Genomic DNA, 22,536 nt, shown 5'->3' with positions numbered 1-22,536 from the left:
GAACTGCGTGACCTTTCACTAGTGTTCACGAGCATTTTCTCTCCTGTAATAAAATATTCACAAGTTGGACAGCGATCTGATACATGTGATTTTATGTGTAGCGGTGCGTTTGTGTGAACCGTAATTGATAGCGTGCAGCGGACATTGAGTGAAATGGAAATATCCGAGAAAAAGAAAAAAACTGACCGCATTTCTCGGCGCTTCACTGCAAATGACGTCTGGAATCATATGCGGAGCTGTGCTATGTCGGTAAAGGCAAGATATAATAAACTTTTGGATAATCATTGAGCAAAGGTATGCGTTGATATGTGTTCTCTGCTGGGCAATCACTGGTCTCACCTAAACCAAAAGCTGTTAGAGACGCTCCTCAAAGAATTAAAGTCATGTAAGAGATGTTCTTTAAAATACTTATTTCCCGAATGACTTCTCCGTTCTTGCATAGTACGCGTGAAGTGCAGTTTCTCGAGCCTTCGCTAATGTGCTTTCTTATTCCTCCGCAGTACCAGTTCAACGTCCCACACTATATGCAGCGGGTAAACGTATCTGGTTTATCAATTTCCGCTGAAAGTTTTATCCGTACCGCCCATGCAAGTGTACTCATTAGGAACGCGTCAGTTGGGATCAAGCCCACTAGGTGCGAGCGATGGTGGGGAGCGCTAAAGAAAAACAGGTTGAGCGCCTCTACATTCTGCACTTACAACCGTCCCTGGAAAACAACAGCTTCCACCTGCGGGCGCTGGCAATTACGATAGGTCTGTAAGACTAAAAGAGTAAACGTTTTGAGTGCGGTATAATAGAAGGAATTGCGGTGATGAGGCGCTTGGGCTTCGAAGGAACGTAAAGGAATTTGTATGTGTAATGTACGGCAGGTCGAAGAGTTAGCGTAGGAATCAACATGCGGTCGCAGTTTTTATATATATATATATATATATATATATATATATATATATATATATATATATATATATATATATATATATATATATATATATATATATATATATACATATACATATATATATGTAAGGATTGATTCCGCGCGAAAATGCAATCGTCCATTCAGACACAAGGTAACCTTGCTAGAACTCAGCATGGGTTCCAAATCTTTAGTCAGTGATTAAAACAACATTTGAACATACTAGCTCAGAGTGATCACCTTAAGGTTATTTTTCCAGAACCACCTTGGGTAGTTTTCTGAAGATCTAGTAATCTGCATGACACGTTAGCCTCATCTAATACGAGGATTCCCGAGACTTCAGTTTGCCTACCTTGCAAAAAGACACCGTGCAAGGCTTGTGCACCATGACATCATGTATTGCCAAAAGCACTGCCTCCGCCTTCCACAATGAAAGTAAAGGCAATTTCACGTGCGACACTAACAACTGCATCTATTTGGTCGAATGTTCCGTTTGTCACCGCACCTGCAACCATGTGCGACGCGACCACATACCGTGCCGGTGAACGTGCGGGTGCTGCTCGCCTTTCTCCGAAGCCATGTGAACTAGGCTTTAAGAAGCTTTTTTTTCCTTTTCCTGCAATTAGTATCGTAATAAAGGCATTTTGTCGTTTTGTAATATAGTGGTGGTGGTGCTGGTGATGTTGCTACAGGCGGGTTTAACATTGATGGGTGTTAGTTTGGGCTAGTTTGCTTTCCATAATGTCAAGTGGTGACACCATGGAAGCCGTCTGGATCCCAGCATAATGTCAACTGATCTTTTTTTTAGCTGAATAGCCGCACGTTTCCCTGTTGCGAAAGGAATAAGATGGCTGCCGTCGATTCCTCAGGCATTGGCTACTTGTTTCTGCAAGAGAGCATGGGTTAATTTGCGTACAATAAAGCTTTTTGCATGGCCGTGTAACGTTATCGACCACTTTTGGCATGTTTATGACCTTGCTCTATCAACTCTTCTTTGCTGAGGACCCGTTTTAGCGGGATTCCTTAGCTTCCGCCGCATGCTGCCGCGATTTTTGACCAGCCACCGCAAGCTAAGTAAGGGAAAGCGTACCAGTCGGAGACGCCGGCACCACCCCTTTCATCCGGTTATCGATTTTCAGCGCGCTGACTCGGCCCCATCGAATCCCTCTCCACTTGAGCGTACTCCTCGCCTCATGTCAGCCAATTATATAAGACAATCCGCTCACTGTAGGCAATGTTACTAGTTTTTAAAGCAAATAAAAGTGACCTTCTATAAAAGAGGAGAGCGTTTGATTGGTCCTTTCAGTCAACCCTGCGGGTCAGCGCCCGATACTTGCTTCGGCAGTTACGCAAATTTGACTTCAGGAGATTGGAATAAGAACATATTGAAATACTTTTTCGTTTTAGGGCCCTATGCGACTTTCATGATAACGAAACGTTCCGGCTGAATCCTGAAGCTTTTTTGCATGCCGACGTGATCTCGTCGTTAGCGACACATTATGATGAACGACGCCAGGGCTTAATTTTGTATCACGCTGCTTTTTGTTTTTGCTGAGCGTGATTTGTTCCGTTAAAAAAACCATCGTTAAATTTTGCGGCGACGGCCGCAACGCGCAACGTTGAGCACGCTCGCCAGTTTTACATACGGCTCGCAGAATGCTTTCAATGCCGCCAAGTTTGCGCGAGGTGTGCTTATTCTTTCCTTGATAAGATATTGTGGCGCAGATGAAACGCATGTGTTAAGCCTTTGCACGTGATTGGTCTGGGGTGTCCGGGTCTTTTAATCCTTCAGCCTGTGCTATTTATTACTGTTGTATGAAGGTCTGATAATATTTTACGTTTTTAAGTCCCATGAAAGGCCAAAGTGTACGAGAGTTTTCAGTCTAGTAAAAACACATGCCTCACGGTCCAATTCTCGTTAGTGATCAGAATTTGCACGAGTCTGAGTCCAATTATGCCTTAGCAAAAAATGTGTAATTTGTGAACGAGTCAGAGTCAGTTCCGTTTATTTTGCCGACCTATGCGTACACTTACGACAAATATTTGAGGGTTATTGCTCGTGCGGGAAATTCTTACTGTTTTCAGGCCACCTGTTTACAGCAGTCCTCCGTGGCCTCATGTGGTGTTTTGTACAAGTACAATGCGCCTGAACCGTTATTGTGTCGCATTAGTGTTGATGCCGAAAGAAAATCCGCAAAGGACTGCACGCTAGTGACCATATCACTGTCGATAATTTACACGGGCAATTAAGTAGGATGTCACATGGGAGAACAGTATCAGCATGTATTGAGAAACTAGAACATATTATTGTCGCCGTTGGCGCGAGTCGGAGCACAACTGGGAAACCACAGCAGGTATTACTGGAGGAAATTACTGTAAGCATTTGGGCAACTGTTTGGATATTCATTACAAGCGCGGGAATGGCAAAGAAGTTTTTTTTTACTCCGTAACAGGGAGATAGTGGCTACAAGCAGCACAATGTTAACTTATTGGACGTATAAACGTTATAGGCGCATTTACGCAGTCGTCATCATCATTATCGGTACCACCGCTGCTATGTGGCGAGAGTTGCCATCGTTACTCATTTATGGGAGAGTGTAAGTATTTTTAGCCAAAATTTGATTGTTCAAAGGTAAAGCTTGAAAAGATGCACATTCCTGTCGTCTTCGTCCTCTCTTTCATGAAGAAAGAATACCAAAGTCACCTGCATTTTCAAATTTAGAGCCTTTTCTGATACTCTATAGGAAAAGAACGACGTTTTTCACCGATGGCTTCTGAAGTTCAATAAATTTCTACTCGCACGAGCAACGATCGATATGCGCCTTTTCCCTGTTTTAGGCCTATGCATGGTTCGAAATACACTAGCACTTGAAGTTTCAGATGCCGGATGTATGAGAAGCATTTCCAAAATTTGTTTGAAGATTGCGACATGGAGCCCTTTACTGTATAGTCATAAAGTTCAAGATTTCGTCCTTGTCGCGCTGTTTCTCATACCGGACCCCATGTTAAGAATTTTGGAGTTCATTTTATTGTGTCTCGCCTTTGCACATATAGGGCACATTGCAGCCCTAAAGCCGTGTCGGCGAAACCTTGGCTTTAAGGTCCTTCTTCCAACAACACAAAGAGCTTACTCATCTTTCGAGAAAGGCCATATCACGATTTCTTATGACGTGTGGCAACACTCTGATATCTGTGGCGTTAAAGCGGTTTTAGTTATAGCGTTCGATCGCAGCTTTATTCGCCGTCAGCGCTCAACGATCCATACAGGCGCCAATCTGCCACAGCTGTCAGCCAGCGAGAGTACTGCGAAAGTTGCAAAGAAATAGCGAGGCGCATTGAAGCAAAAGAAAGCGTGTCTGGCAGCTTTATTTGAAGGACGAGAATCAATTTTGTGACGCACTCAAGAAATAAAAAAAAAATTCTCTGTCTCTCCCTTAATCGACAGGGGATGTAAGCATGAATGGAAACCGCAAAGCAAATTGGTTAGAAATGACACTAACCAAAATGTCAGAACAGGTGTAGCGCATTTTCGCAACGGCACACCACACCACACTGAAACGCACCCCCCACGCCATATTCTGCACTGGTCGATATCGACGCTGCTAAGCTAAAAGAAGAAAACGAGCTGAAGCCGGCTCGACAAACAGCGAAAGACGCCAGGGAGACAGAGCTCACTGTCCAGCTAAGAGAATAAATGTGCCTGAAGGAGGCGCCACGCAGCGTAGCAACATCACTCGAGGCGACGCAAAACTCGCACAGCGGAACTAACGGACCACGGGCATTCAAAAGAGTGCAGGCAACCCCACCATCAGGGAGAAAAGATGACTATGAAGTGTGCGGTACCCTGTATTGGCCTCTTGAACGTCGCAATTGGAAACGACAAATAAAACTTCAGCGTACCAGACGTTAGAGCTTGATTGCTATTGTAAACTAACAGTAGGATGAACTCTGAAGCAATATATTTAGTAACTTGTTTGCGCAGTAACAAGTGAACGTCATTCGGTTCATTACAAAGGGTTGGAGGCCGGAGACCGCATCTTCTGAAGTTTTTACTGGTTCTGCGGATGATTGGGTTTGGTTCCGACAACTAGTCCTGATGACGGCTCCGGCTTATCGCTCAAGGTCATTTGGCGTCCTATCGACATCCGAAATCTAGCGTAAAATGCATTGGCGTTAGGGTTCGAACTGTTCTGAATTCGTAGTGGAGCTATTGCTGATCTTGCTGCAGGTGAAGTTAGCCTGGCATACCTGGCCTGTGAATTGCTCGTCCTGAGCATCTCTCTCTGCGCCATATCTGTTCCCCTGTGTCCACTGAGCCTCACTCTCGCGGATTTGTGAGAAGTGTCGTCTGAGAGGCTTTCCTAGCCCGAAAAGCTGAGCCGGTGATCCGAATGAATTCAAGCAATTTTTCCAACTGCTTAACAACGCATTTCCTATCGCGCGGTATTTTAATTACCACATCAGAAATGTACTGTTATATTACGATAACGACCAGTACGTGCATTAAATCCTCAAAAGCAACAAAAGAAATGAGCTTCAAACTGACACCGCCACTCACAGAGCATCCGCGTCGTTGTTGTTGTCGTCGTCGTCGTCGTCGTTGTAATTTGGTTCACTTCTTCGTTGTCACTTTCTGTGGCAGCGTAAAAGGCCACAAGCCGGCTACCAGTAATACCGCGCCAGGAATATAAGCTGTTAAGCGCGCGGCAATGGAAAAGTGTAGATACCCGAGCTGAGATTCACATGCAGCATTAAAAGAAAAAAAGTACTGGCCACTGTATTTTCGTGTAGGATAGGATAGGAATAAACTTTATTTGTCCAACGGTTATTGATGTTGGTGCCCAGGGGCTAGGCTGCCAGGGGTCCATCGCCCGAGGAAAACCTTCCGAGATCCTCGGCAACAGCCCTGGGCCGCTGGACGGCACACTGCTGGTCTTCGGGTGCCTCGCTGAGGAGGGCGGCTTGCCATCTCTCAGCGAGGCGCCCCGCTTCAGAGGGTCCTGCTGTTGTCCTCCCCCTTCCTTCTTGTCCTTCTTCCTCATGGTGTTGGCACTCCCAAAGCACATGGGCCATATGGGCCCGTTCGTGCTCGCACCACGGGCAGCCGGGCGACAGGTGCAGCGCGGGCCACAGGCGGTGCAGGTGGTAGGGGTTGGTGAAAGTGCCCGTCTGCACAGACACGTTTTCGAGAACTCGTTTTACTCAGGGTTATTGCCTTTTATAACCAGCTGCCTTTCAAAACCACCTGCTTTTGGTAGCAGTTCACAAAGTGCATGGCCCGGCACGAGCGCAGTTCCAGTATGAGATAAGTCTTTGTTGTTCTTAATTGTTGTTTTTCTTACCAAAATAATAATTATATTTTTGGCCATCGCGACTACGGTGTGTGTTTCAGACTGAGAAGTCAAGGCAATTGTATTTGGAGACATCTTTGCTTGAGCCTACTGGAGGCGGGAAGGGCGGGCGCTTCTATTCCGAGATATTTATAACCTAACTTGACACTCAGTCAGCTGATTTCTATTACAGGAATCTCGAACTCGGCAGAACGTGAACGTCCCCTTGTGACGTAGCTTACTGCGCTTGCGATACAGTTTGCAAGATTCGCAGAACTGATAAAAGCTACGATCTTGCTCTCGGCGGGCGAAAACAAGCTATGACTTAATTTTCTTTTTTCCATCATGTTGACATTCTTTGACGACACGACATTGAGTCGAGATGCTCCTCCGTGCTCCAAGCGTAGTTCGTGCGTACATCAGCCATTGGATTGACGTATACAGGAGGTTGGTTAATTTATGATTGATGATCTTGAAAAGAATAGAGCTTAACGCCCTGCCATGAAGCAGCCCGTGCTTCATATATCAAGGATTGCGGCAGCCGTTCCTCGCCATCGTATAGACACTCCGCAGAAGATGAAATGAGAAATCAAACAAAGCAGCCATCCTTCCAACCCTAGACTATGGACATAGTACAAAAAATGTACGCAGCCAGCTGGGTTCAAATTCGATGCGGTGAAAACATCAATTTTCATTCCTTGTATGGCTGCGATAAGGCCAATCCAATCAACGTATAGTGTCTATTAGAGCGACAGCGGATGCGGGGTTTATTTCCCTAGACGTTAAAGTCCTTCCCTTTCATTCACAGTAACCTGCTAAGCTAAGCTGGCATCAGAGACATTCACTGAAGAGCAGCAGATACCTGCTGGCACTTATGCAATGACCAAAGTTGGCATCGAAGTAGTTCATTGAAGAACAGCACAGACTGAGTAACACATACAAAATGTTTCGAGTAAGCGTCAGAGTCTCTGCGAACAAAGGTACCTACTCGGTTGCGGATATACAATGAGCAATGTCGGCTTGAAATAGGTTAATTGAAAAGCGGCACGTATGTAGACAATGCAACGTATTCAGTGACCCAAGTTCGGCGCATGTTTAGTTTCGAATTCTGTTCCCTGAGCAAAGCATCCCGATGCTCAACCCATTGGACCACGAACTACTCAGTGTCCCAGGTAGAATACGAAATGATAATATGCAAATAAAATACACATAAAGTTGCGACAGAACGCATCTCACGATGACCGTCGGCGGTAATGCGTTAGCATTACATCAAATTAACGACACAGCGTATTGCTACCATCGAAATGAGGTATATATGAGGCGTTTGCAGCAGCTGGACTCCTCTTTCACGTGATTCCAAGAACACTCGTGACTATCTAGTGCCGCTGCCACGAAGCCTGCGCGTGGCCTCCTAAAGGCATTGCGCGGCCATGCGAAACGCGCCATGTGGCCACCGGGCTCCACTCCCGATATTCGTTATGGGCACGCTGCGCCAGCTGGTGGCACTGCCGTAAAGTATGGGAGTGCCCTCCGAAGCTTCAGGCGCGGTGCACCGGTGCCTGCGAGCGCTGGCAATCGTTCATTTGCGACCCAAGATGGTGAGAGCTTCGTCGAAGAGCGCCACATATCCAGTGAGTTCATGGCGCAGCTCACAAAAGCTTCGGAGGGAGAGGTGTTAACTGAAAACGGCAATTACCGGTGCATTTGTGGTGCAGCCTGATCATTCGTCAGGTAGGTGCCCTTGAGGAACGTTTGGGACGGGAGTTGCGATGCAGCTTACCGTAGGATAAATTTAAGGGACCTTTTTCAACACTGCAGAGCATCAGACGCACAGTGGCACATATCTAGTTACCCAAGCAGACGTCAAAGACGTTCATCGAAGAGCGGCACACAGCTACCGGCACAGCGTAGACCGAGTGGCACATTCCCAATACTCAAAGTCGGCGTCAAACAGTTTCTTCGAACCACGGTCCCAATCCTGCACCTACGTTGACCCATGTCGGCGCTGAAGAGCTTTGTTGGAGAGACACATGTATGGGGCCCACTGGCACACACTGAGAGACCTAGCTTGATCCGATGGTTGGCATTGAACCCAGTTACCTTAGCAGAGCAGCGCGATACGCTAACCATTCATCCACGGACGCATTGAATAAGGCGAAAAGTGTACTATGAACCCGTGGCGGAATAAAAAAAAACGAATAAAAATGTGCCACATATCGAAAGTCCTTGCTATCTGGATTTATTTGCCACGGAGATGGCTGTACCTTAACTACCAAACAGACGCGCAACCCTTGCACACCTTAGGTATATGTCTTATTTCCTGTGCTGAGAAGACCATGGAGCGTATGGTGCTTACGCGTCTAACCGACTACGCAATCTTTTAGCGAAAACGCTATTAACTAAGACTAGGGTGCAACCGGAGTGATAGCACATGTAACTTACGGCGTCGAATGAGAGCAAGGAAAGAGCAAAGATTAGAATAAATGACAAGAAATTAAACAAGCGTGGTCAACTACTTGCATAATCGCACATCAGGCATCTGTAGCAACGGCTACATTCTTCCGGCAAATCATTACGCACCCCTATTCGACAACTTCCCTTTGCGGGCGTCTGCTACAGCCCAGACAAACGGAACCACGCTCGCCCGTTCACCTCACCACAATCAGAAGAATGGCAGTGGAAGCCTTACGCATTCTTCTCATATTTCTGTGAGAGACAGTACTTATGGGCACATAGTGGCATATTTGGCAAAGAAAAAAATGCTGAGCTGCAGCAATTGCCGGCCGGGTCAGTCAGGCTACTCTCTCTCGTTCTCGTCTTTTCACTGTCCCTGTGCCTGTGCTGGAATGTATTTCCCTGCTGATGAAAGCACGCACCCGCATGGCACCACGATTCATCGTGCCTGACGCATGTATGGAACCACGCGTCGCTGACGTCAGGCTGGTTCTACTTAAATTGATGTGGAAATAGAGACGGGGCTTTTTCCGCTTGCCTGCGGGTTGGACTACAGTCGTCTCCGGTCTTTCGCCGATCACGCGCGGAAAGTGGCGCGCGCCGTTATGACATGGAGTCAGAAGTGATGTGATCCATCCACTTTTAAAAGCAACTGCAAAAGAGAGGATCGAGACGTCATCAGAAAAGGAGGCTGCAGTGGCCACCGCATCACCGCCGGGCCTTCAGCAGCGGCCACCGCTGGACTTCCACACTACGTCGGAGTGGCCGGCGTGGATACGGCACTTTAACGACTACGCTATGCGTCGTGCCTGAATGAGCGCCCGGAAGAGGCACAAGTACGCACTCTGTTTTATACCATGGGTCGACAAGCAAGGGACATCTTCGCCACCTTCAACCTTCCTGCAGAAGATTTGAAGAAATTTGAGCTGGTCAAGAAGAAGTTCGACGATTACTTCATCAAGGAGAGAAACGTTGTCTACGAGAGCGCTTGCTTTCACAAGCGGCACCAGATGCTTGACCAGTCAGATGACCAGTTTATGACTGCTTTACAGGTCTTGGCGGACAAATGCGACTTCGGAGAATTCAAGCAGCGCCTCATCAGGGACCGGTGCGTCGTAGGACTGCGGGATGAAAAACTTTCCGAGTCGCTCCAAATGGATCCCAAGCTGTCTCTCGCAACATCTCTGGCGAGGGCTCGCCTAAAAGAGACCGTTCAGTACCACCAAGAAGAACACGAAACTGCAGCGAAGCCCACGAATACACACCGTGCAAGCCATGTGAGGACGTCAATGTCAACACAGTGAGCTACCGCAGGAAACCGCAACGCAGCGAAGAAATCCGGCTGACATCAGCTCATTCCGAGGGACCGCGCATCTTCTGCGGAGGCAACTCGCACTCAAGGACGACAGCCTGCCCAGCGAGGAACCAGAGCTGCTTCAACTGCGCCTTAAAGGGACATTTCGGCAACGTGTGCCTCAAAGGGACTTCTTCAGGCGACCAGCGGAAGGTACGAGTGTCGTCTGTACAAAAGGACACTGTGGAGGTATTTTTGGGCGCTGTCGAGGCGCTTGGCGCCAAGGCACGCTACTTTGAGATATTGCCTAATGCCGTGCCTGTTTTCGCAAAGGTCGACTCAGGTGCAGAAGTGTCCGTAATTCCAGCATTGTTTCCGGGACTTCCCACGAGTTTGGAGAAGGCCGACGAGGTCTTGACTGGTGCTATCGGTGACCGCCTAAATGTTCTGGTCAAGTTTCAGGCGGATATAGCTTAGAGGGGACAAACTTCTCGCCAAACGTGTTATGTGGTCAGTCCTTTGCGCCCTGCACTGCTGGGTTTGCCGGCTCTCGAAGCGTTGGAAGCCAAGTTCGTTGACTCTATGGCTCACAAGGAACCCAACTACGAAGTTTGGTGCCCTCAGGTTTTCAACAACTTAGGCACTATGCCCGGGGAGTATACAATGAGGCTCAAACCAAACGCTCTTCCATTTGCAATAAGTGTACCACGCAGGTTTCCTATAACGTTTCAGGAGCCTGTAAAACAAGAACTCGAGAAGATGGGACAAATGGGCGTCATTCGTAAAGTCGAAGAGCCAACATAGTGGTGTGCCGGCATTGGGCCTGTACAAAAGAACTCGGGAGATGTAAGGATCTGTGTAGACCTTACGCAATTGAACAAGTTTGTCTTTAAGATACACATCGCCGTCTGTCGACCAAACACTGGGCTCTCTTGCCGGTGCAGAATGGTTTTACAAATTGGACGCCAATTCCGGCTTCCATCAAGTGCGACTCACCAAGGCCTCAGAAGAGCTGGCCACGTTCATTACACAGTTTGGGCGGTAGTGTTTCACTAGGTTGCCCTTCGGGATTACATCAGCTCTAGAGTATTTTCAAAGAATGTCTGAAATTCTGAGAAGCCTTCCTGGCGTCGTTAACCTGATGGACGATATTCTCATATTTGGCGACAGCAAACGCAACATGACTCTAGACTATCAAACGTCTTTGCTAAGCTGAACCAGTATAACGTTACCCTAAGTAAAGCAAAGTGTGCGTTCGGTGTTGGAAGCATAACCTTTCTGGGCCACTTTATAAGCGAGGAAGGCGTACAGCCGGATCGGGCCAAACTCAGAGCCATTAAAGATGTGAAAGAAACCTCTGATATATTGTATTTACGTAGTGTTCTGTGCATGGCCAACCACTTGGGCTGTTTCTATGCGGAACTTGGCGCAAACCACTGCCCCGCTATGGGAGGGAGCTTTTGCACAAAGAGACCAACTGGGTTTGGGGTCCTGCTCCGAATACGGCTTCTGACAGTTTCAAATCTCTTATCTGCTCAGCAAAGTGCATGGCTATGTACGATCCACGCCTTCCCACGAATATTTCGGCGGACGCCTCGTCTTATGGCCTCGGTGCCATCCTTTTCCAGAAACAACGCAATGGCGAGCACCGGCCATAGCGTTTGCTTCAAGGTAACTGGCCAAAACTGAGCAGCGCTATGCGCAAGTGGAAAATGAGGCACTTGCGTTAACATGGGCTGCCGAAAGGTTCGACGAATACATAGGAGGTGTTGAGGTGGTGCTTGAAACCGACGAGAAACCTGTTTCGTTGCTTGGAAAAATACCTATGTGACGCTTCCTGTGAGTATTGCCGCCAAGGATTAAGTGCTTCAGAATGCGGCTGATGCGGTATCACTTTCATATTGGGCACGTTCCTGCTAAAAGCTTGATAACGGCGGCAACTCTTTCAAGTGCACCGACGAAAGCAGATAAACTAGCCCGTAAACTTACCGTCTCGGAAGTGTCGTCTTTCATCAAAACATGTGTGCAAGGGTTTCAAATGGGTGACAATTTTTTTAACTGAATACGCGATGTGCAAAATACTGACGTCGTTTGTCAAGCCTTGCTCAAGTTGTGTCGCCAAGACTGGCCGAAAAAACGAAAGCTTCGCAGTTACTTACTTCCGTACTGGCAGGAATGAGCACTAATTGCCGAATGCAGTGTCATGCTGCTAAAGGGGACCAGATTTGTGGTACCTCAGTGCCTAAGAAAGGAAGTACTAGAAAAACTACATGATGGACATCGGGGCATCTCGAGAACTAGAGCTTTCGCAAAAGAATTGGTCTGATGGCCAGGCCTCCGCGAACAACTTGTGCGGCAATGAAAGAATGTGTTATATGTGCGCGCTTTCTCACCCAGAACTCGGAGCCATAGATTTCAACCCCAACGCCAACTTTCACGTGGGAACGAGTTGGGGTCGACTTGTGCTTTATTAACTACTGTCATTATCTTGTCGTGGTCGACTACCTGTCAAGGTATCCGGAAGTAGCCCTCCTTCCCTTAACAAAAACTGGTGGGGTGATGGAAAGACTAATAAGCATTTTTGCACGCCATGGCATCCCGGAGACCGTAGTGACAGACAATGCACCACAATTTTCTTGTACAGAGTTCTATAAGTTTGCACACGATTATGGATTTGGTCACGTGACTACTAGCCCTAGGTACCCTCATGCTAATTGGGAAATATAACGTATTGTGCAAACAATTAAGCGCCTTATCTTTAAATCTAAGAACCCGTACCTGGCTCTGCTTGCCTACAGGGCGACCCCAGGCATTCTTGACTCTAGTCCGGCTGAAATCCTGATGGGCTGGCGCCTTAGGACAAGAGTTCCAATGGCGCCGCAGCGGCGTGGTCCAGTGCAGCCACCGGTACTTAATCTTGGGGCCAAAAACAGTGCCAACAAGAAGCCACAAGCACGGTACAACAACAGGTGCCACAGAACCCGGGAATTGAATAAACAGCAATGGAATAAGCTGGTTATTCCGTTTGGGTAACGGACATGAAGACCAGAGGAACAGTGTAAGCCACAGCCGCTGCAGCGCGGTCCTACATAATACGCACCGAGAAAGGGAGTACGCCGTGGCGTAAACGACGAATGCTCAACCGCTTGCCAGAACAGAGGAAAGCAGAAAGCAACTACGTGTTTCCCAATGAAAGGGATTCATGCGAATTGGTATCTATGAACAGGGAGTCACCTGCGGCCTTAGCAGCTTCGTCGCCTTTATCATCAGGGGTTATGACTTCAACTTTAGTACCTTCTGCTTCAGTTCCCATGATCAAGCCTGGTAGAGTGGTTAAGCGACCAGTTCGACGCGTGATTGATGAATAAGGCTTTTTTCGTGGTCGATTACCACTCAGGGTTCTTGCTTTTTGTTCATGTGCGGGTGTTCTAAATCTCACGCGCGAAAACAACTCTTTAATTTTGCAAAGGGGGGATGTGCTGGAATGTATTTCCCTACGGCTGAAAGGGCACTCTCGTATGGCATGCCGATTTATTGTCCACGGCGCATGTATGGAACCACATGTCGGTGACGTCAGGCTGGTTGTACTTAAACTGTTGTGGAAATAAAGACGGGGCCTTTTCCGCTTGCCGGCGGGTTGAAATACAGTCGTCTCCGGTATTTCGCCGATCACGCACTGATAGCGGCGGGCGCCGTTACAACAGTGCCCTGCTTCGCTCTGCACCACTTGACATGATAAAAAACGAACTAGCCCAAACTAACACCCTCCAATGCTAATACCACCCGTAGCAACATCAGCAGCACCACCACCTCTATATCACAAAACGACAAAAGGTCTTTATTACGATACTAATTGCGGGAAAAGAAAAAAGAAAGGAAGCTGCTTAAAACATAGTTCACATGGCTTCGAAGAAATTCGAGCAGCACCCGCACGTTCACCGGCATGGTATGTGATCGCGCTGCGCATTGTAGCAGGTGCGGTTACAAACAGAGCAAATAGATGCAGTTGTTATTGTCGCACGTGAAATCACCTTTACCTTAATTGTGGAAGTCGGAGGCACTGCTTTCGGCAATACTTCATGTTGTCATGGTGCACAAACCTTTCACCGTGTCTTCTTGCAAGGTAGGCAAAGCGCAGTCTCGGGAATCCTCGTTTTAGATGACGTTAACATGTCATGCTGATTATTAGATCAGCTGAAGACTGCGCGAGGTGGTTCTTGAAAGATAAACTTAAGGTGATCACGCTGCGCTAGTATGTTACATTGTTTCTTCAATGATTTACGAAACATTCGACACCGATGCAGAGTAATTAAGAACAACGTTACCTTGTGTCTGCATGGACAATTGGATTTTCGCGTGGAATAAATCCTTCCCATTCAGCGCTTCAGCTTTTTTAGTAGCAGCATCAACAATGTGACGTGGATATTCCTGCTTGCTTAAAGCTTCGCGAAATTGTTCATATTGTTACGTTGGAAGACGCAGACAAAAAGCTATATACAAGTATATTTACAGCGAAATATGCTGCACTGGGGCCACGAGGCAACAGCCCGCGCTAGCCTCTAATTGTCGTCGTCTTCGTACTGCTCGCCCCTTAGTGATGGAAAATACTTTACCGTAGCAATATCCCCGGCGGTAAAAGCGCCGTCCCGGAGCGACTAAAGGCCGGATTCGGAAGCAGTGTAGTAGGCCTTGAGCCGACGGACGTACACGACATCACTAGATGCCAGAGTAGAGGACGAGGTTGAGCTCACAGGAGCAATTTCCTACATCACAGGCGTCCCCGGACGCAGCACGTGGTAGGGCCCTGTGTATCGCAGAAAGGAGCTTTTCTAAGAGTCCGACGTAACGAGAAGGCGACCACAGGAGCATGAGCGCACCAGTCGAAAAGTGTACGTCACGGTGGTGGGTGTTGTACTAACACTGCTGAGTGGTTTGTGAGGCCGTCAGTCGAGTACAGGCAAGCTGGCGTGCATTGTCGGCGAGGGTGATGGCGTCGCGTGCTTACTCGCTTGTTGAGATCGCAGCAGGAGGAAGTGCCTTGTCTTGGGGCAAGGTCGGTTTGCGACCATACAGTAGATAAATTGGAAAAAATGCGGCGGTGTCGTGCCGGGTAGAATTGTACGCAAATCTGACATAAGGAAGGGCAATGTCCCAGTCGTGGTGGTCCTTGGAAACATACTTGGACAGCATATCGGTAAGATTACGGTTTAACCGCTCTGTCAGGCCACCGGTTTGAGGATGGCGTGAGGTAGTCAGCTTGTGTTGAATGGAGCAGGAACGCACAATGTCGGCGATAACTTTTGAGAGGAAGTTGCGACCACGGTCAGTAAGCAGCTGTCGCGGGGCGCCATGAAGCAAGATAATGTCAAGCAGGAGAAAATCCACGACGTCAGTGGCGCAACTGGTAGGGAGAGCCCGCGCAGTAGCGTATCGGGTCGCGTAATCAGTTGCGACGGCTACCCATCTGTTCCCATAGGATTACGTGGGAAAGGGACCGAGGAGGTCTAATCCAACACGAAAGAACGGTTCCACAGGGACAGGGATCGGCTGGAGATGACCGGCATGTAGCCACTGAGGTATTTTCCGACGCTGGCAGGGATCACAGGTAGCAGCATAGCGTCGGACGGAGCGAGCGAGACCAGGCCAATAGAAGCGGCAGCGGACGCGGTCGTACGTGCGGGTTACCCCAAGATGTTCTGCAGTGTGTGCGTCATGCATCTCAAGGAGCACAGGCTGTCGTAGATGTTTTTGCACGACAAGAAGAAGATCAGAGCCGTCAAGGAGGAAGTTCGTTTGGTACAGAATGCCGCCCTGGAGGACATATGGGCGAGCGGATGCGTCGGTAGGTGTAAAGCGCAGACGCTCGATGAATGTTCGCAGCGATAGGTATCGGTACTGCTCATCGCGATGTTAGCGAAGGTAGACACAGAGAAAATGCCGTTGGCGGTAATACTGTCGGCGTCGTCAGGTTCTCCGACCGGGTAGCGAGACAGGCAGTCAGCGTCCTTGTGTAGTAGGCCAGATTTGTAGATGACAGAATACGAATATTCTTGGAGGCGTAAGGCCCAACGAGCAAGTCTTCGTGTAGAATCTTTCAGTGAGCATAACCAGCAAAGCGCGTGATGGTCTGTGACAACGGAAAAGGTCGGCCATATAAGTATGGGAGGAATTTCGCAACCGCCCAAACTAGGACCAGAGACTCACGCTCAATGATGGAATAGTTGCGCTCCGCGGGTGAGAGGAGCCTGCTGGCGTAAGCGATAACATGGTCGTTTCCGCGCTGGCGCTGTACCAGTACTGGGCCAATTCCATCACCGCTGGCATCAGTACGGAATTCGGTAGACGCAGAAGGATCGAAATGGGCCAGAACTGGAGGCGTTGCGAGAAGGTCGACTAGATGCGAGAATGCCGAGGCCTCGTTATCGCCTCACTTTAAAGGGGCGTCTGTTTTCAAAAGCTCGGTTAGTTGTCGTGCTAAGGCGGCGAAATTTTTCACGAAACGGCGGAAGTACGAACAAAGGCCGATGAAGCTGCGCAAATCCTTGACACACTTCGGAACAGGGAAGTGCGTAACAGCATGGATCTTGCCTGGGTCCGGCTGCACGCCGTTCGCGTCAACGAGATGTCCAAGGACGGTAACCTGGCGACAGCCGAATTGGCATTGCGCTTGAGTTGCAGACCGGCTCGAGGAAAAACGTCTAGCACTGCTGAGAGGCGGTCAAGGTGGGTAGTGAACATTGGGGAGAATACTATAACGCTGTCCAAGAAGCACAGGCACTTGGACCATTTTAAATCGTGAAGAAGGGAGTCTATCATGCGTTCAAAAATGGCAGGAGCGTTACATAAACCGAACGGCATCACTTGGAATGGATAAAGACCAACTGGTACTAAAAAAGCAGTCTTCTCGCGGGCGAGATCATCCACGGCAATCTGCCAGTAGCCGGAGCGAAAGTCAATAGAGGAGAAATAGCGAGCACCGTGGAGGCAATCAAGGGTGTCATCAATCAGAGGTAGGGTATACACGTCTATTTTGGTAACCCTGTTAAGGTGCCGATAATCGACGCAAAAGCGTCATAAGCCATCCTTCTCCTTTACTAGTACAACAGGTCACGCCCATGGACTACAAGACGGTTCAATAATGTTCTTGGCAAGCATTTTGCGAACTTCGGCGGAATAGCTTGACGCTCAGCCGGTGACACTCGATACGGGCGGCGATAAACAGGAGGGCCATTGCCGGTATTAATGCGATCTTTAACAGCTGTAGTTTGGGCCAAAGGATTATCTTTAAAGTAAAAAATTTCGTTGTAGGAAAACAGAACACCGTAGAGCTCACTAGCGTGTTCGGATGTCATGTCGGGCGCAGTCATTTTCTGTAAGTCGGCGATGGTACAAGTTGCCGACTGCGATGGCAGAGGAGGATCGGCTGAATTGTCGTCAACTGCAATAGATGCTGCTGAGTGATCCTCCGATGAGCAAAGCTGGACCAGAGACATCCTGCGTCGCAATACTTGTGTCATCAATCCAAAATTGACCACTGGCAGGTAGACGCAATTCGCTGTAATATATATTCCTACTCCAACCCTTCGACTTGCCGCCCTATACACATACAATTTCTTTTTCTTTTCTTCGTAGCCCAAGCGCCTCATCACCCTAATTCCGCCTATTATACCGCACTCAGCATGTTTACTCTTGTACTCTTACTGACCTATCGCAATGATTAGCGCCTGCAGGTGGAGGCTATTGTTTTCCAGGGATTTTGGGAAGTGCAGAATGAAGGGGCGCTCAGCCTTTTTATCTTTAACGCTCGCCACCATCGCTCGCACCTTGTGGGCTTGATGCCAACTGACGCGTCACTAAGCAGCCGTATACTTGCATGGGCGGTACTGATAAAACATTGCAGCGGCAATTAATAAACCAGATACCTTTAACTGGAGCATAGAATGGGGCACACTCAGCTAGAACTGCGGAGCAATAACAAAGCACATAAGCGAAGGCTCGAGAAACTGCATTTGACGCGTACTATGCAAGGACGCAAAAGTCATTCGAGAAATAACTACTTTAAACAACATCCCCTAAATGACTTAAGTTCTTTGAGGAGCGTCTCTAACTGCTTTTTGTTTAAGTCATACCTGTGGCTGCTCAGTCGAGAACACATATCAACACATAGCCTTGCTCAATGATGATCGAAAAGTTTTTTGATTGCGTGCATTTACTTACATGGCGCCACCCCGCTTATGATCCGATACGTCATTTGCAGTAGAGCAAGAAAAAAATGCAGTCAGTTTTTTTTTCTCTCGGGTATTTGGCTCTGACTCCATGTCCAAATCTCACTATGAGTTACGGTTCACGGAAACGCACCGCTACACAAAAAATGACATGTTTGAGATCGCTGTCGAACTTGTGAATATTGTGAGACGAGGTTTAGGCAGCCAGTCTCTTCTTTATTCTCCCGAGTGAGAGCCCCACCACCAGGGTCCAAAACGGTGATGATGAGTATGTACAGGTGAGAATATGAAGCGTATGAATAATGCTCACACTAATTTCCCCGCACGCGCAAGCGGCCAGCCAGGCCGCGACTTAGCCAGGAGGGGAACGCCGAACGTATCGTTTCAGGCGCGAAACGTGAACGATCTCCGAACCACGACAACGATGGTCGGAAGAAACGTCTACGGGAGTAACGCGATAGTTCATGGGGGATGTTTGTTCGTTAATAATATAGGGTCCAAGAAAGCGGGATTCAAGCTTCTCGCACAAACCGGGTGTACGAATGGGCGTCCAAAGGAGCACTTCCTCTCCAGGACGAAAGGAGACGTCGCGACGAGAGATGTCGTAACGTTGCTTGCGATCTAGCTGACTGACTTCTGTGTTGAAGCGAGCACGTTGACGGCATTCCTCAAGTCTCGAGACGAACTGTTCGGGTATACTGGCCGAGGTGTGAGTTGGGGCATTGAAGAAAGCGGCGTCGATGGTGAATGTCGGGGAACGGCCGTAAACTAGATAGAAAGGTGAGTATCCCGTAGTTCGTTGGATAGCGGTGTTGTGAGCAAAAGTCACGAAAGGTAAAAGTTTGTCCCAGTTGTAGTGGTTTGGCCCGATATACATGGATATCATATCTATTAGTATGCGATGAAATCGCTCGGTTAAGCCATTTGTTTGTGGGTCATATGCGGATGTTGTCTTATGAACTGTGCCACAAGCTCCGAGTACTTCTGCTAGCATTGTTGACATGAAAGGCTTGCCGCGGTCGCTTAACAGTGCACGAGGTGCACCATGACGCAGCACAATGGCATCTAGAAAGAAGGTGGCAATGTCGGAGGCCGAACTAGAGCGTAGAGGAGCGGTCTCTGCGTAACGTGTGAGCTGGTCAACAGCTGTCACGACCCATCGAATGTGGCCATCGCCTGTTCCGTCTTATAACGCATGGAGCCCACCTCGACCGGTTTGTTACTACTGCGGCATCCGTGGCCACACTTCCAGGTTTTGCCGACGCCGTCAGCAAGATGAAAGACGTGGCTATGACGGCTTTGAAAGGGATCAGTTTTCTGGCCCTGTACCACGACCTCGGCGTTCTGACTACGATTATTATCCACGACGTTCCCCATCTCCACAGGACTTCAACACTGCCGGTTCATTGTGTTTCCCGCGTCATCGCTCTCCATCACCAATGCGGTGCTCTTCTTCCCCTCTGCGACCGGCTACTTCGTCCTCCGATCACCGCGCGGAAAACTAAATGGTGCAGCTTCAGGAGGGAAAGCTGCATCTTTTGGACAACGTGAAACTCCTCCGGAGCGCCCGTCAAATGTACTTTTGGTGTGTGTTGAAGGTGTCCGAATCGAAGCCTTGGTTGACACAGGTGCATCGCTTTCCGTTATTAGTGCTGACTTGTGTTCTCGATTGCGAAAAGTGAAGACACCGTATAATGGCCCTCCCCTTCGTTGTGCTAATACAGTTCTTGTTCCGCCCTCCAGTGTTTGCACTACGCGCGTTTTCATTGATGGCATCCTCCACCACATTCAGTTCGTCGTGCTATCTTCGTGCACTTACGCGATGATCTTGGGATGGGACTTCCTGTCCTCCACCTCAGCTTTCATCTCTTGCCGTCAGCGAACTATTCATATGACGGACACTGAATCTTCGTCCGCTGTCAATGCTCATAGCCTGCGTTTTGTCACGTCTACCGACTGTTTCATTCCCGCGGGTAATGAGCATATTCTGACGCTGACTTCCGACACTATTATTATTGGTGATGTGTTCCTTGCACCGAGCGGTTACTGCATTTCTGGTGGGCTTAGCCTTACTCCTAGCCTAGTACGCTTTCAGGACGGTAGAGCGTTAGTCGCTGTTCATAACCCTACTTCTTCGCCAGTTGTGCTCTCCCAGGGCTCTACTGTGACATGCTTTACTGACACCGAACCTCTTTCGCTGGTACCGCTTCACACCGAATCACTACCTTTGTCTACCACAACTGATTATCACAGCGCTACCGCTGCTTTAACGGCCGCGATAAATCCCGATTTGACCGCTGCGCAGAAAGAAGACCTTCTGGCACTCCTGCACAAACACAGAGCCTTATTTGACGTCCACTCCAAGCTTCTGGGGCGCACTTCCGTCGCAGTACATCGCATCGAAACCGAAGGCAGTTCGGTTGTACGCCGCCGCCCGTATCGCGTGTCTTCCGCAGACCGGAAAATCATTGCGGATAACGTTGATGACATGCTCAAGAGAGACATCATTCGGCCATCCTCCAGTTCTTGGTCGTCTCCTGTCGTGCTGGTACGCAACAAAGACGGCTCTGTACGATTCTGCGTCGATTATCGAGCCCTTAATAAGATCACGCGCAAAGACGTATATCCGATGCCAAGAATTGACGATGCCATTGACTCCCTCCAGGGTGCAGAATATTTCTCTAGTCTAGTCCTCCGATCCGGATACTGGCAAATCCCCATGCACGATGCGGACAAGGACAAGACAGTCTTTGCAACACCAGACGGACTTTACGAGTTCAACGTCATGCCATTCGGTTTATGTAATGCCCCTGCAACATTTGAACGCATGATCGACACAGTTTTACGTGGCCTTAAGTGGAAGACCTGTCTGTGCTATTTAGATGACATCGTTATTTTTTCTACAACTTTTCGTCAGCACCTTGAGCGCTTGGACGAAGTTTTCACATGCATTTCCAACGCTGGACTCCAACTCAACACAAAGAAATGCCATTTTGCCAGAACGAACATCACCGTGTTGGGCCATCTTATCAGCAAAGATGGCGTTTGACCGGATCCCGAAAAGGTTGCTGCCGTGCTTCGCTTCCCTCGCCCTGAAAATCAAAAGCAATTAAGAAGTTTCTTGGGCCTGGCATCCTACTTCCGCCGCTTCATCAGTCATTTTGCGGCCGTGGCGTCGCCGCTACACAAGTTGCTCACGTCGGGCACTGCTTTCCCTTGGACAGATGACTGCGAACTTTCTTTTCAAGCCCTCAAGCAGGCATTAACCACCGACCCTGTCCTCTGTCACTTCGATGACAACGCACCAACTTGATTGCACACCGACGCTAGTGGCCATGGGATCGGTGCTGTACTTTTACAGCGTGATACCACCTCACGAGGGAGAGTTGTTGCCTATGCCAGTCGCGCACTAACACCTGCCGAAAAGAATTACTCGATCACAGAACAGGAATGTCTCGCAGTAGTTTGGGCAACCCAAAAATTTCGACCATATCTTTACGGACGCCATTTCACGGTCATAACCGACCACCACGCCTTATGCTGGTTGTCGTCAATCAAAAATTTGTCCGGACGACTTGGTCGCTGGGTGGTACGCTTACAAGAGTACGATTTTGACGTTGTCTACAAGTCTGGGAAAAAGCATCAAGATGCCGACGCTCTCTCTCGCTGCCCGCTGCCACTATTAGCTTCGAGCACACCTCCCCATTGCTCGCCACTTGATGATGAGACTAAGTCATCACTCCCGTTATTACCGTTATTACCTCTATCGGTTACTGACACGTTATCTTCCAATCGCGTCACTCACCTCGCCTCGTGTCAACGTTCTGACCCCTACTGCGACAGCATCATCCAACGCCTGTGCGGAACTACATCTGCACCAAATGCCAGATTACGTCGACAACTGCGACTATTTAAGCTTGACAACGATATGCTGTACCGCTACGTATACAACTCCGACGGACACCACTGGGTACCTATTCTTCCACGTTCGATGCGCACACAAGTCCTCACACTACCCATCTGCTGGCCATTTCGGATTACACAAAACATACCACTGCGTTAGGAGCCGTTTCTTTTGGCCAGGCATGTCTACCTTTGTGGCCAAGTACGTCGCTTCTTGCGTTCAGTGTCAACGGCGGAAACGACCGACTTCGCCTCCTGCTGGGCTTTTACAGCCCATTCCATGTCCCGAGACACCGTTTGCCATCGTTGGGATAGACCTAGTCGGCCCTCTGCCCATAACGCCAGCGGGTCTCACAAGTGGTGGAGTGTGCTGTCCGGTTCCTTCGCCCTCTCGCTCCCGGTCTCTCTCCAGCT

The sequence above is a fragment of the Dermacentor variabilis genome, chromosome 6 (genome assembly GCF_050947875.1).
Source record: "Dermacentor variabilis isolate Ectoservices chromosome 6, ASM5094787v1, whole genome shotgun sequence".
Classification (NCBI taxonomy): domain Eukaryota; kingdom Metazoa; phylum Arthropoda; class Arachnida; order Ixodida; family Ixodidae; genus Dermacentor; species Dermacentor variabilis.
Note: the sequence above shows the minus strand (reverse complement) of the source record.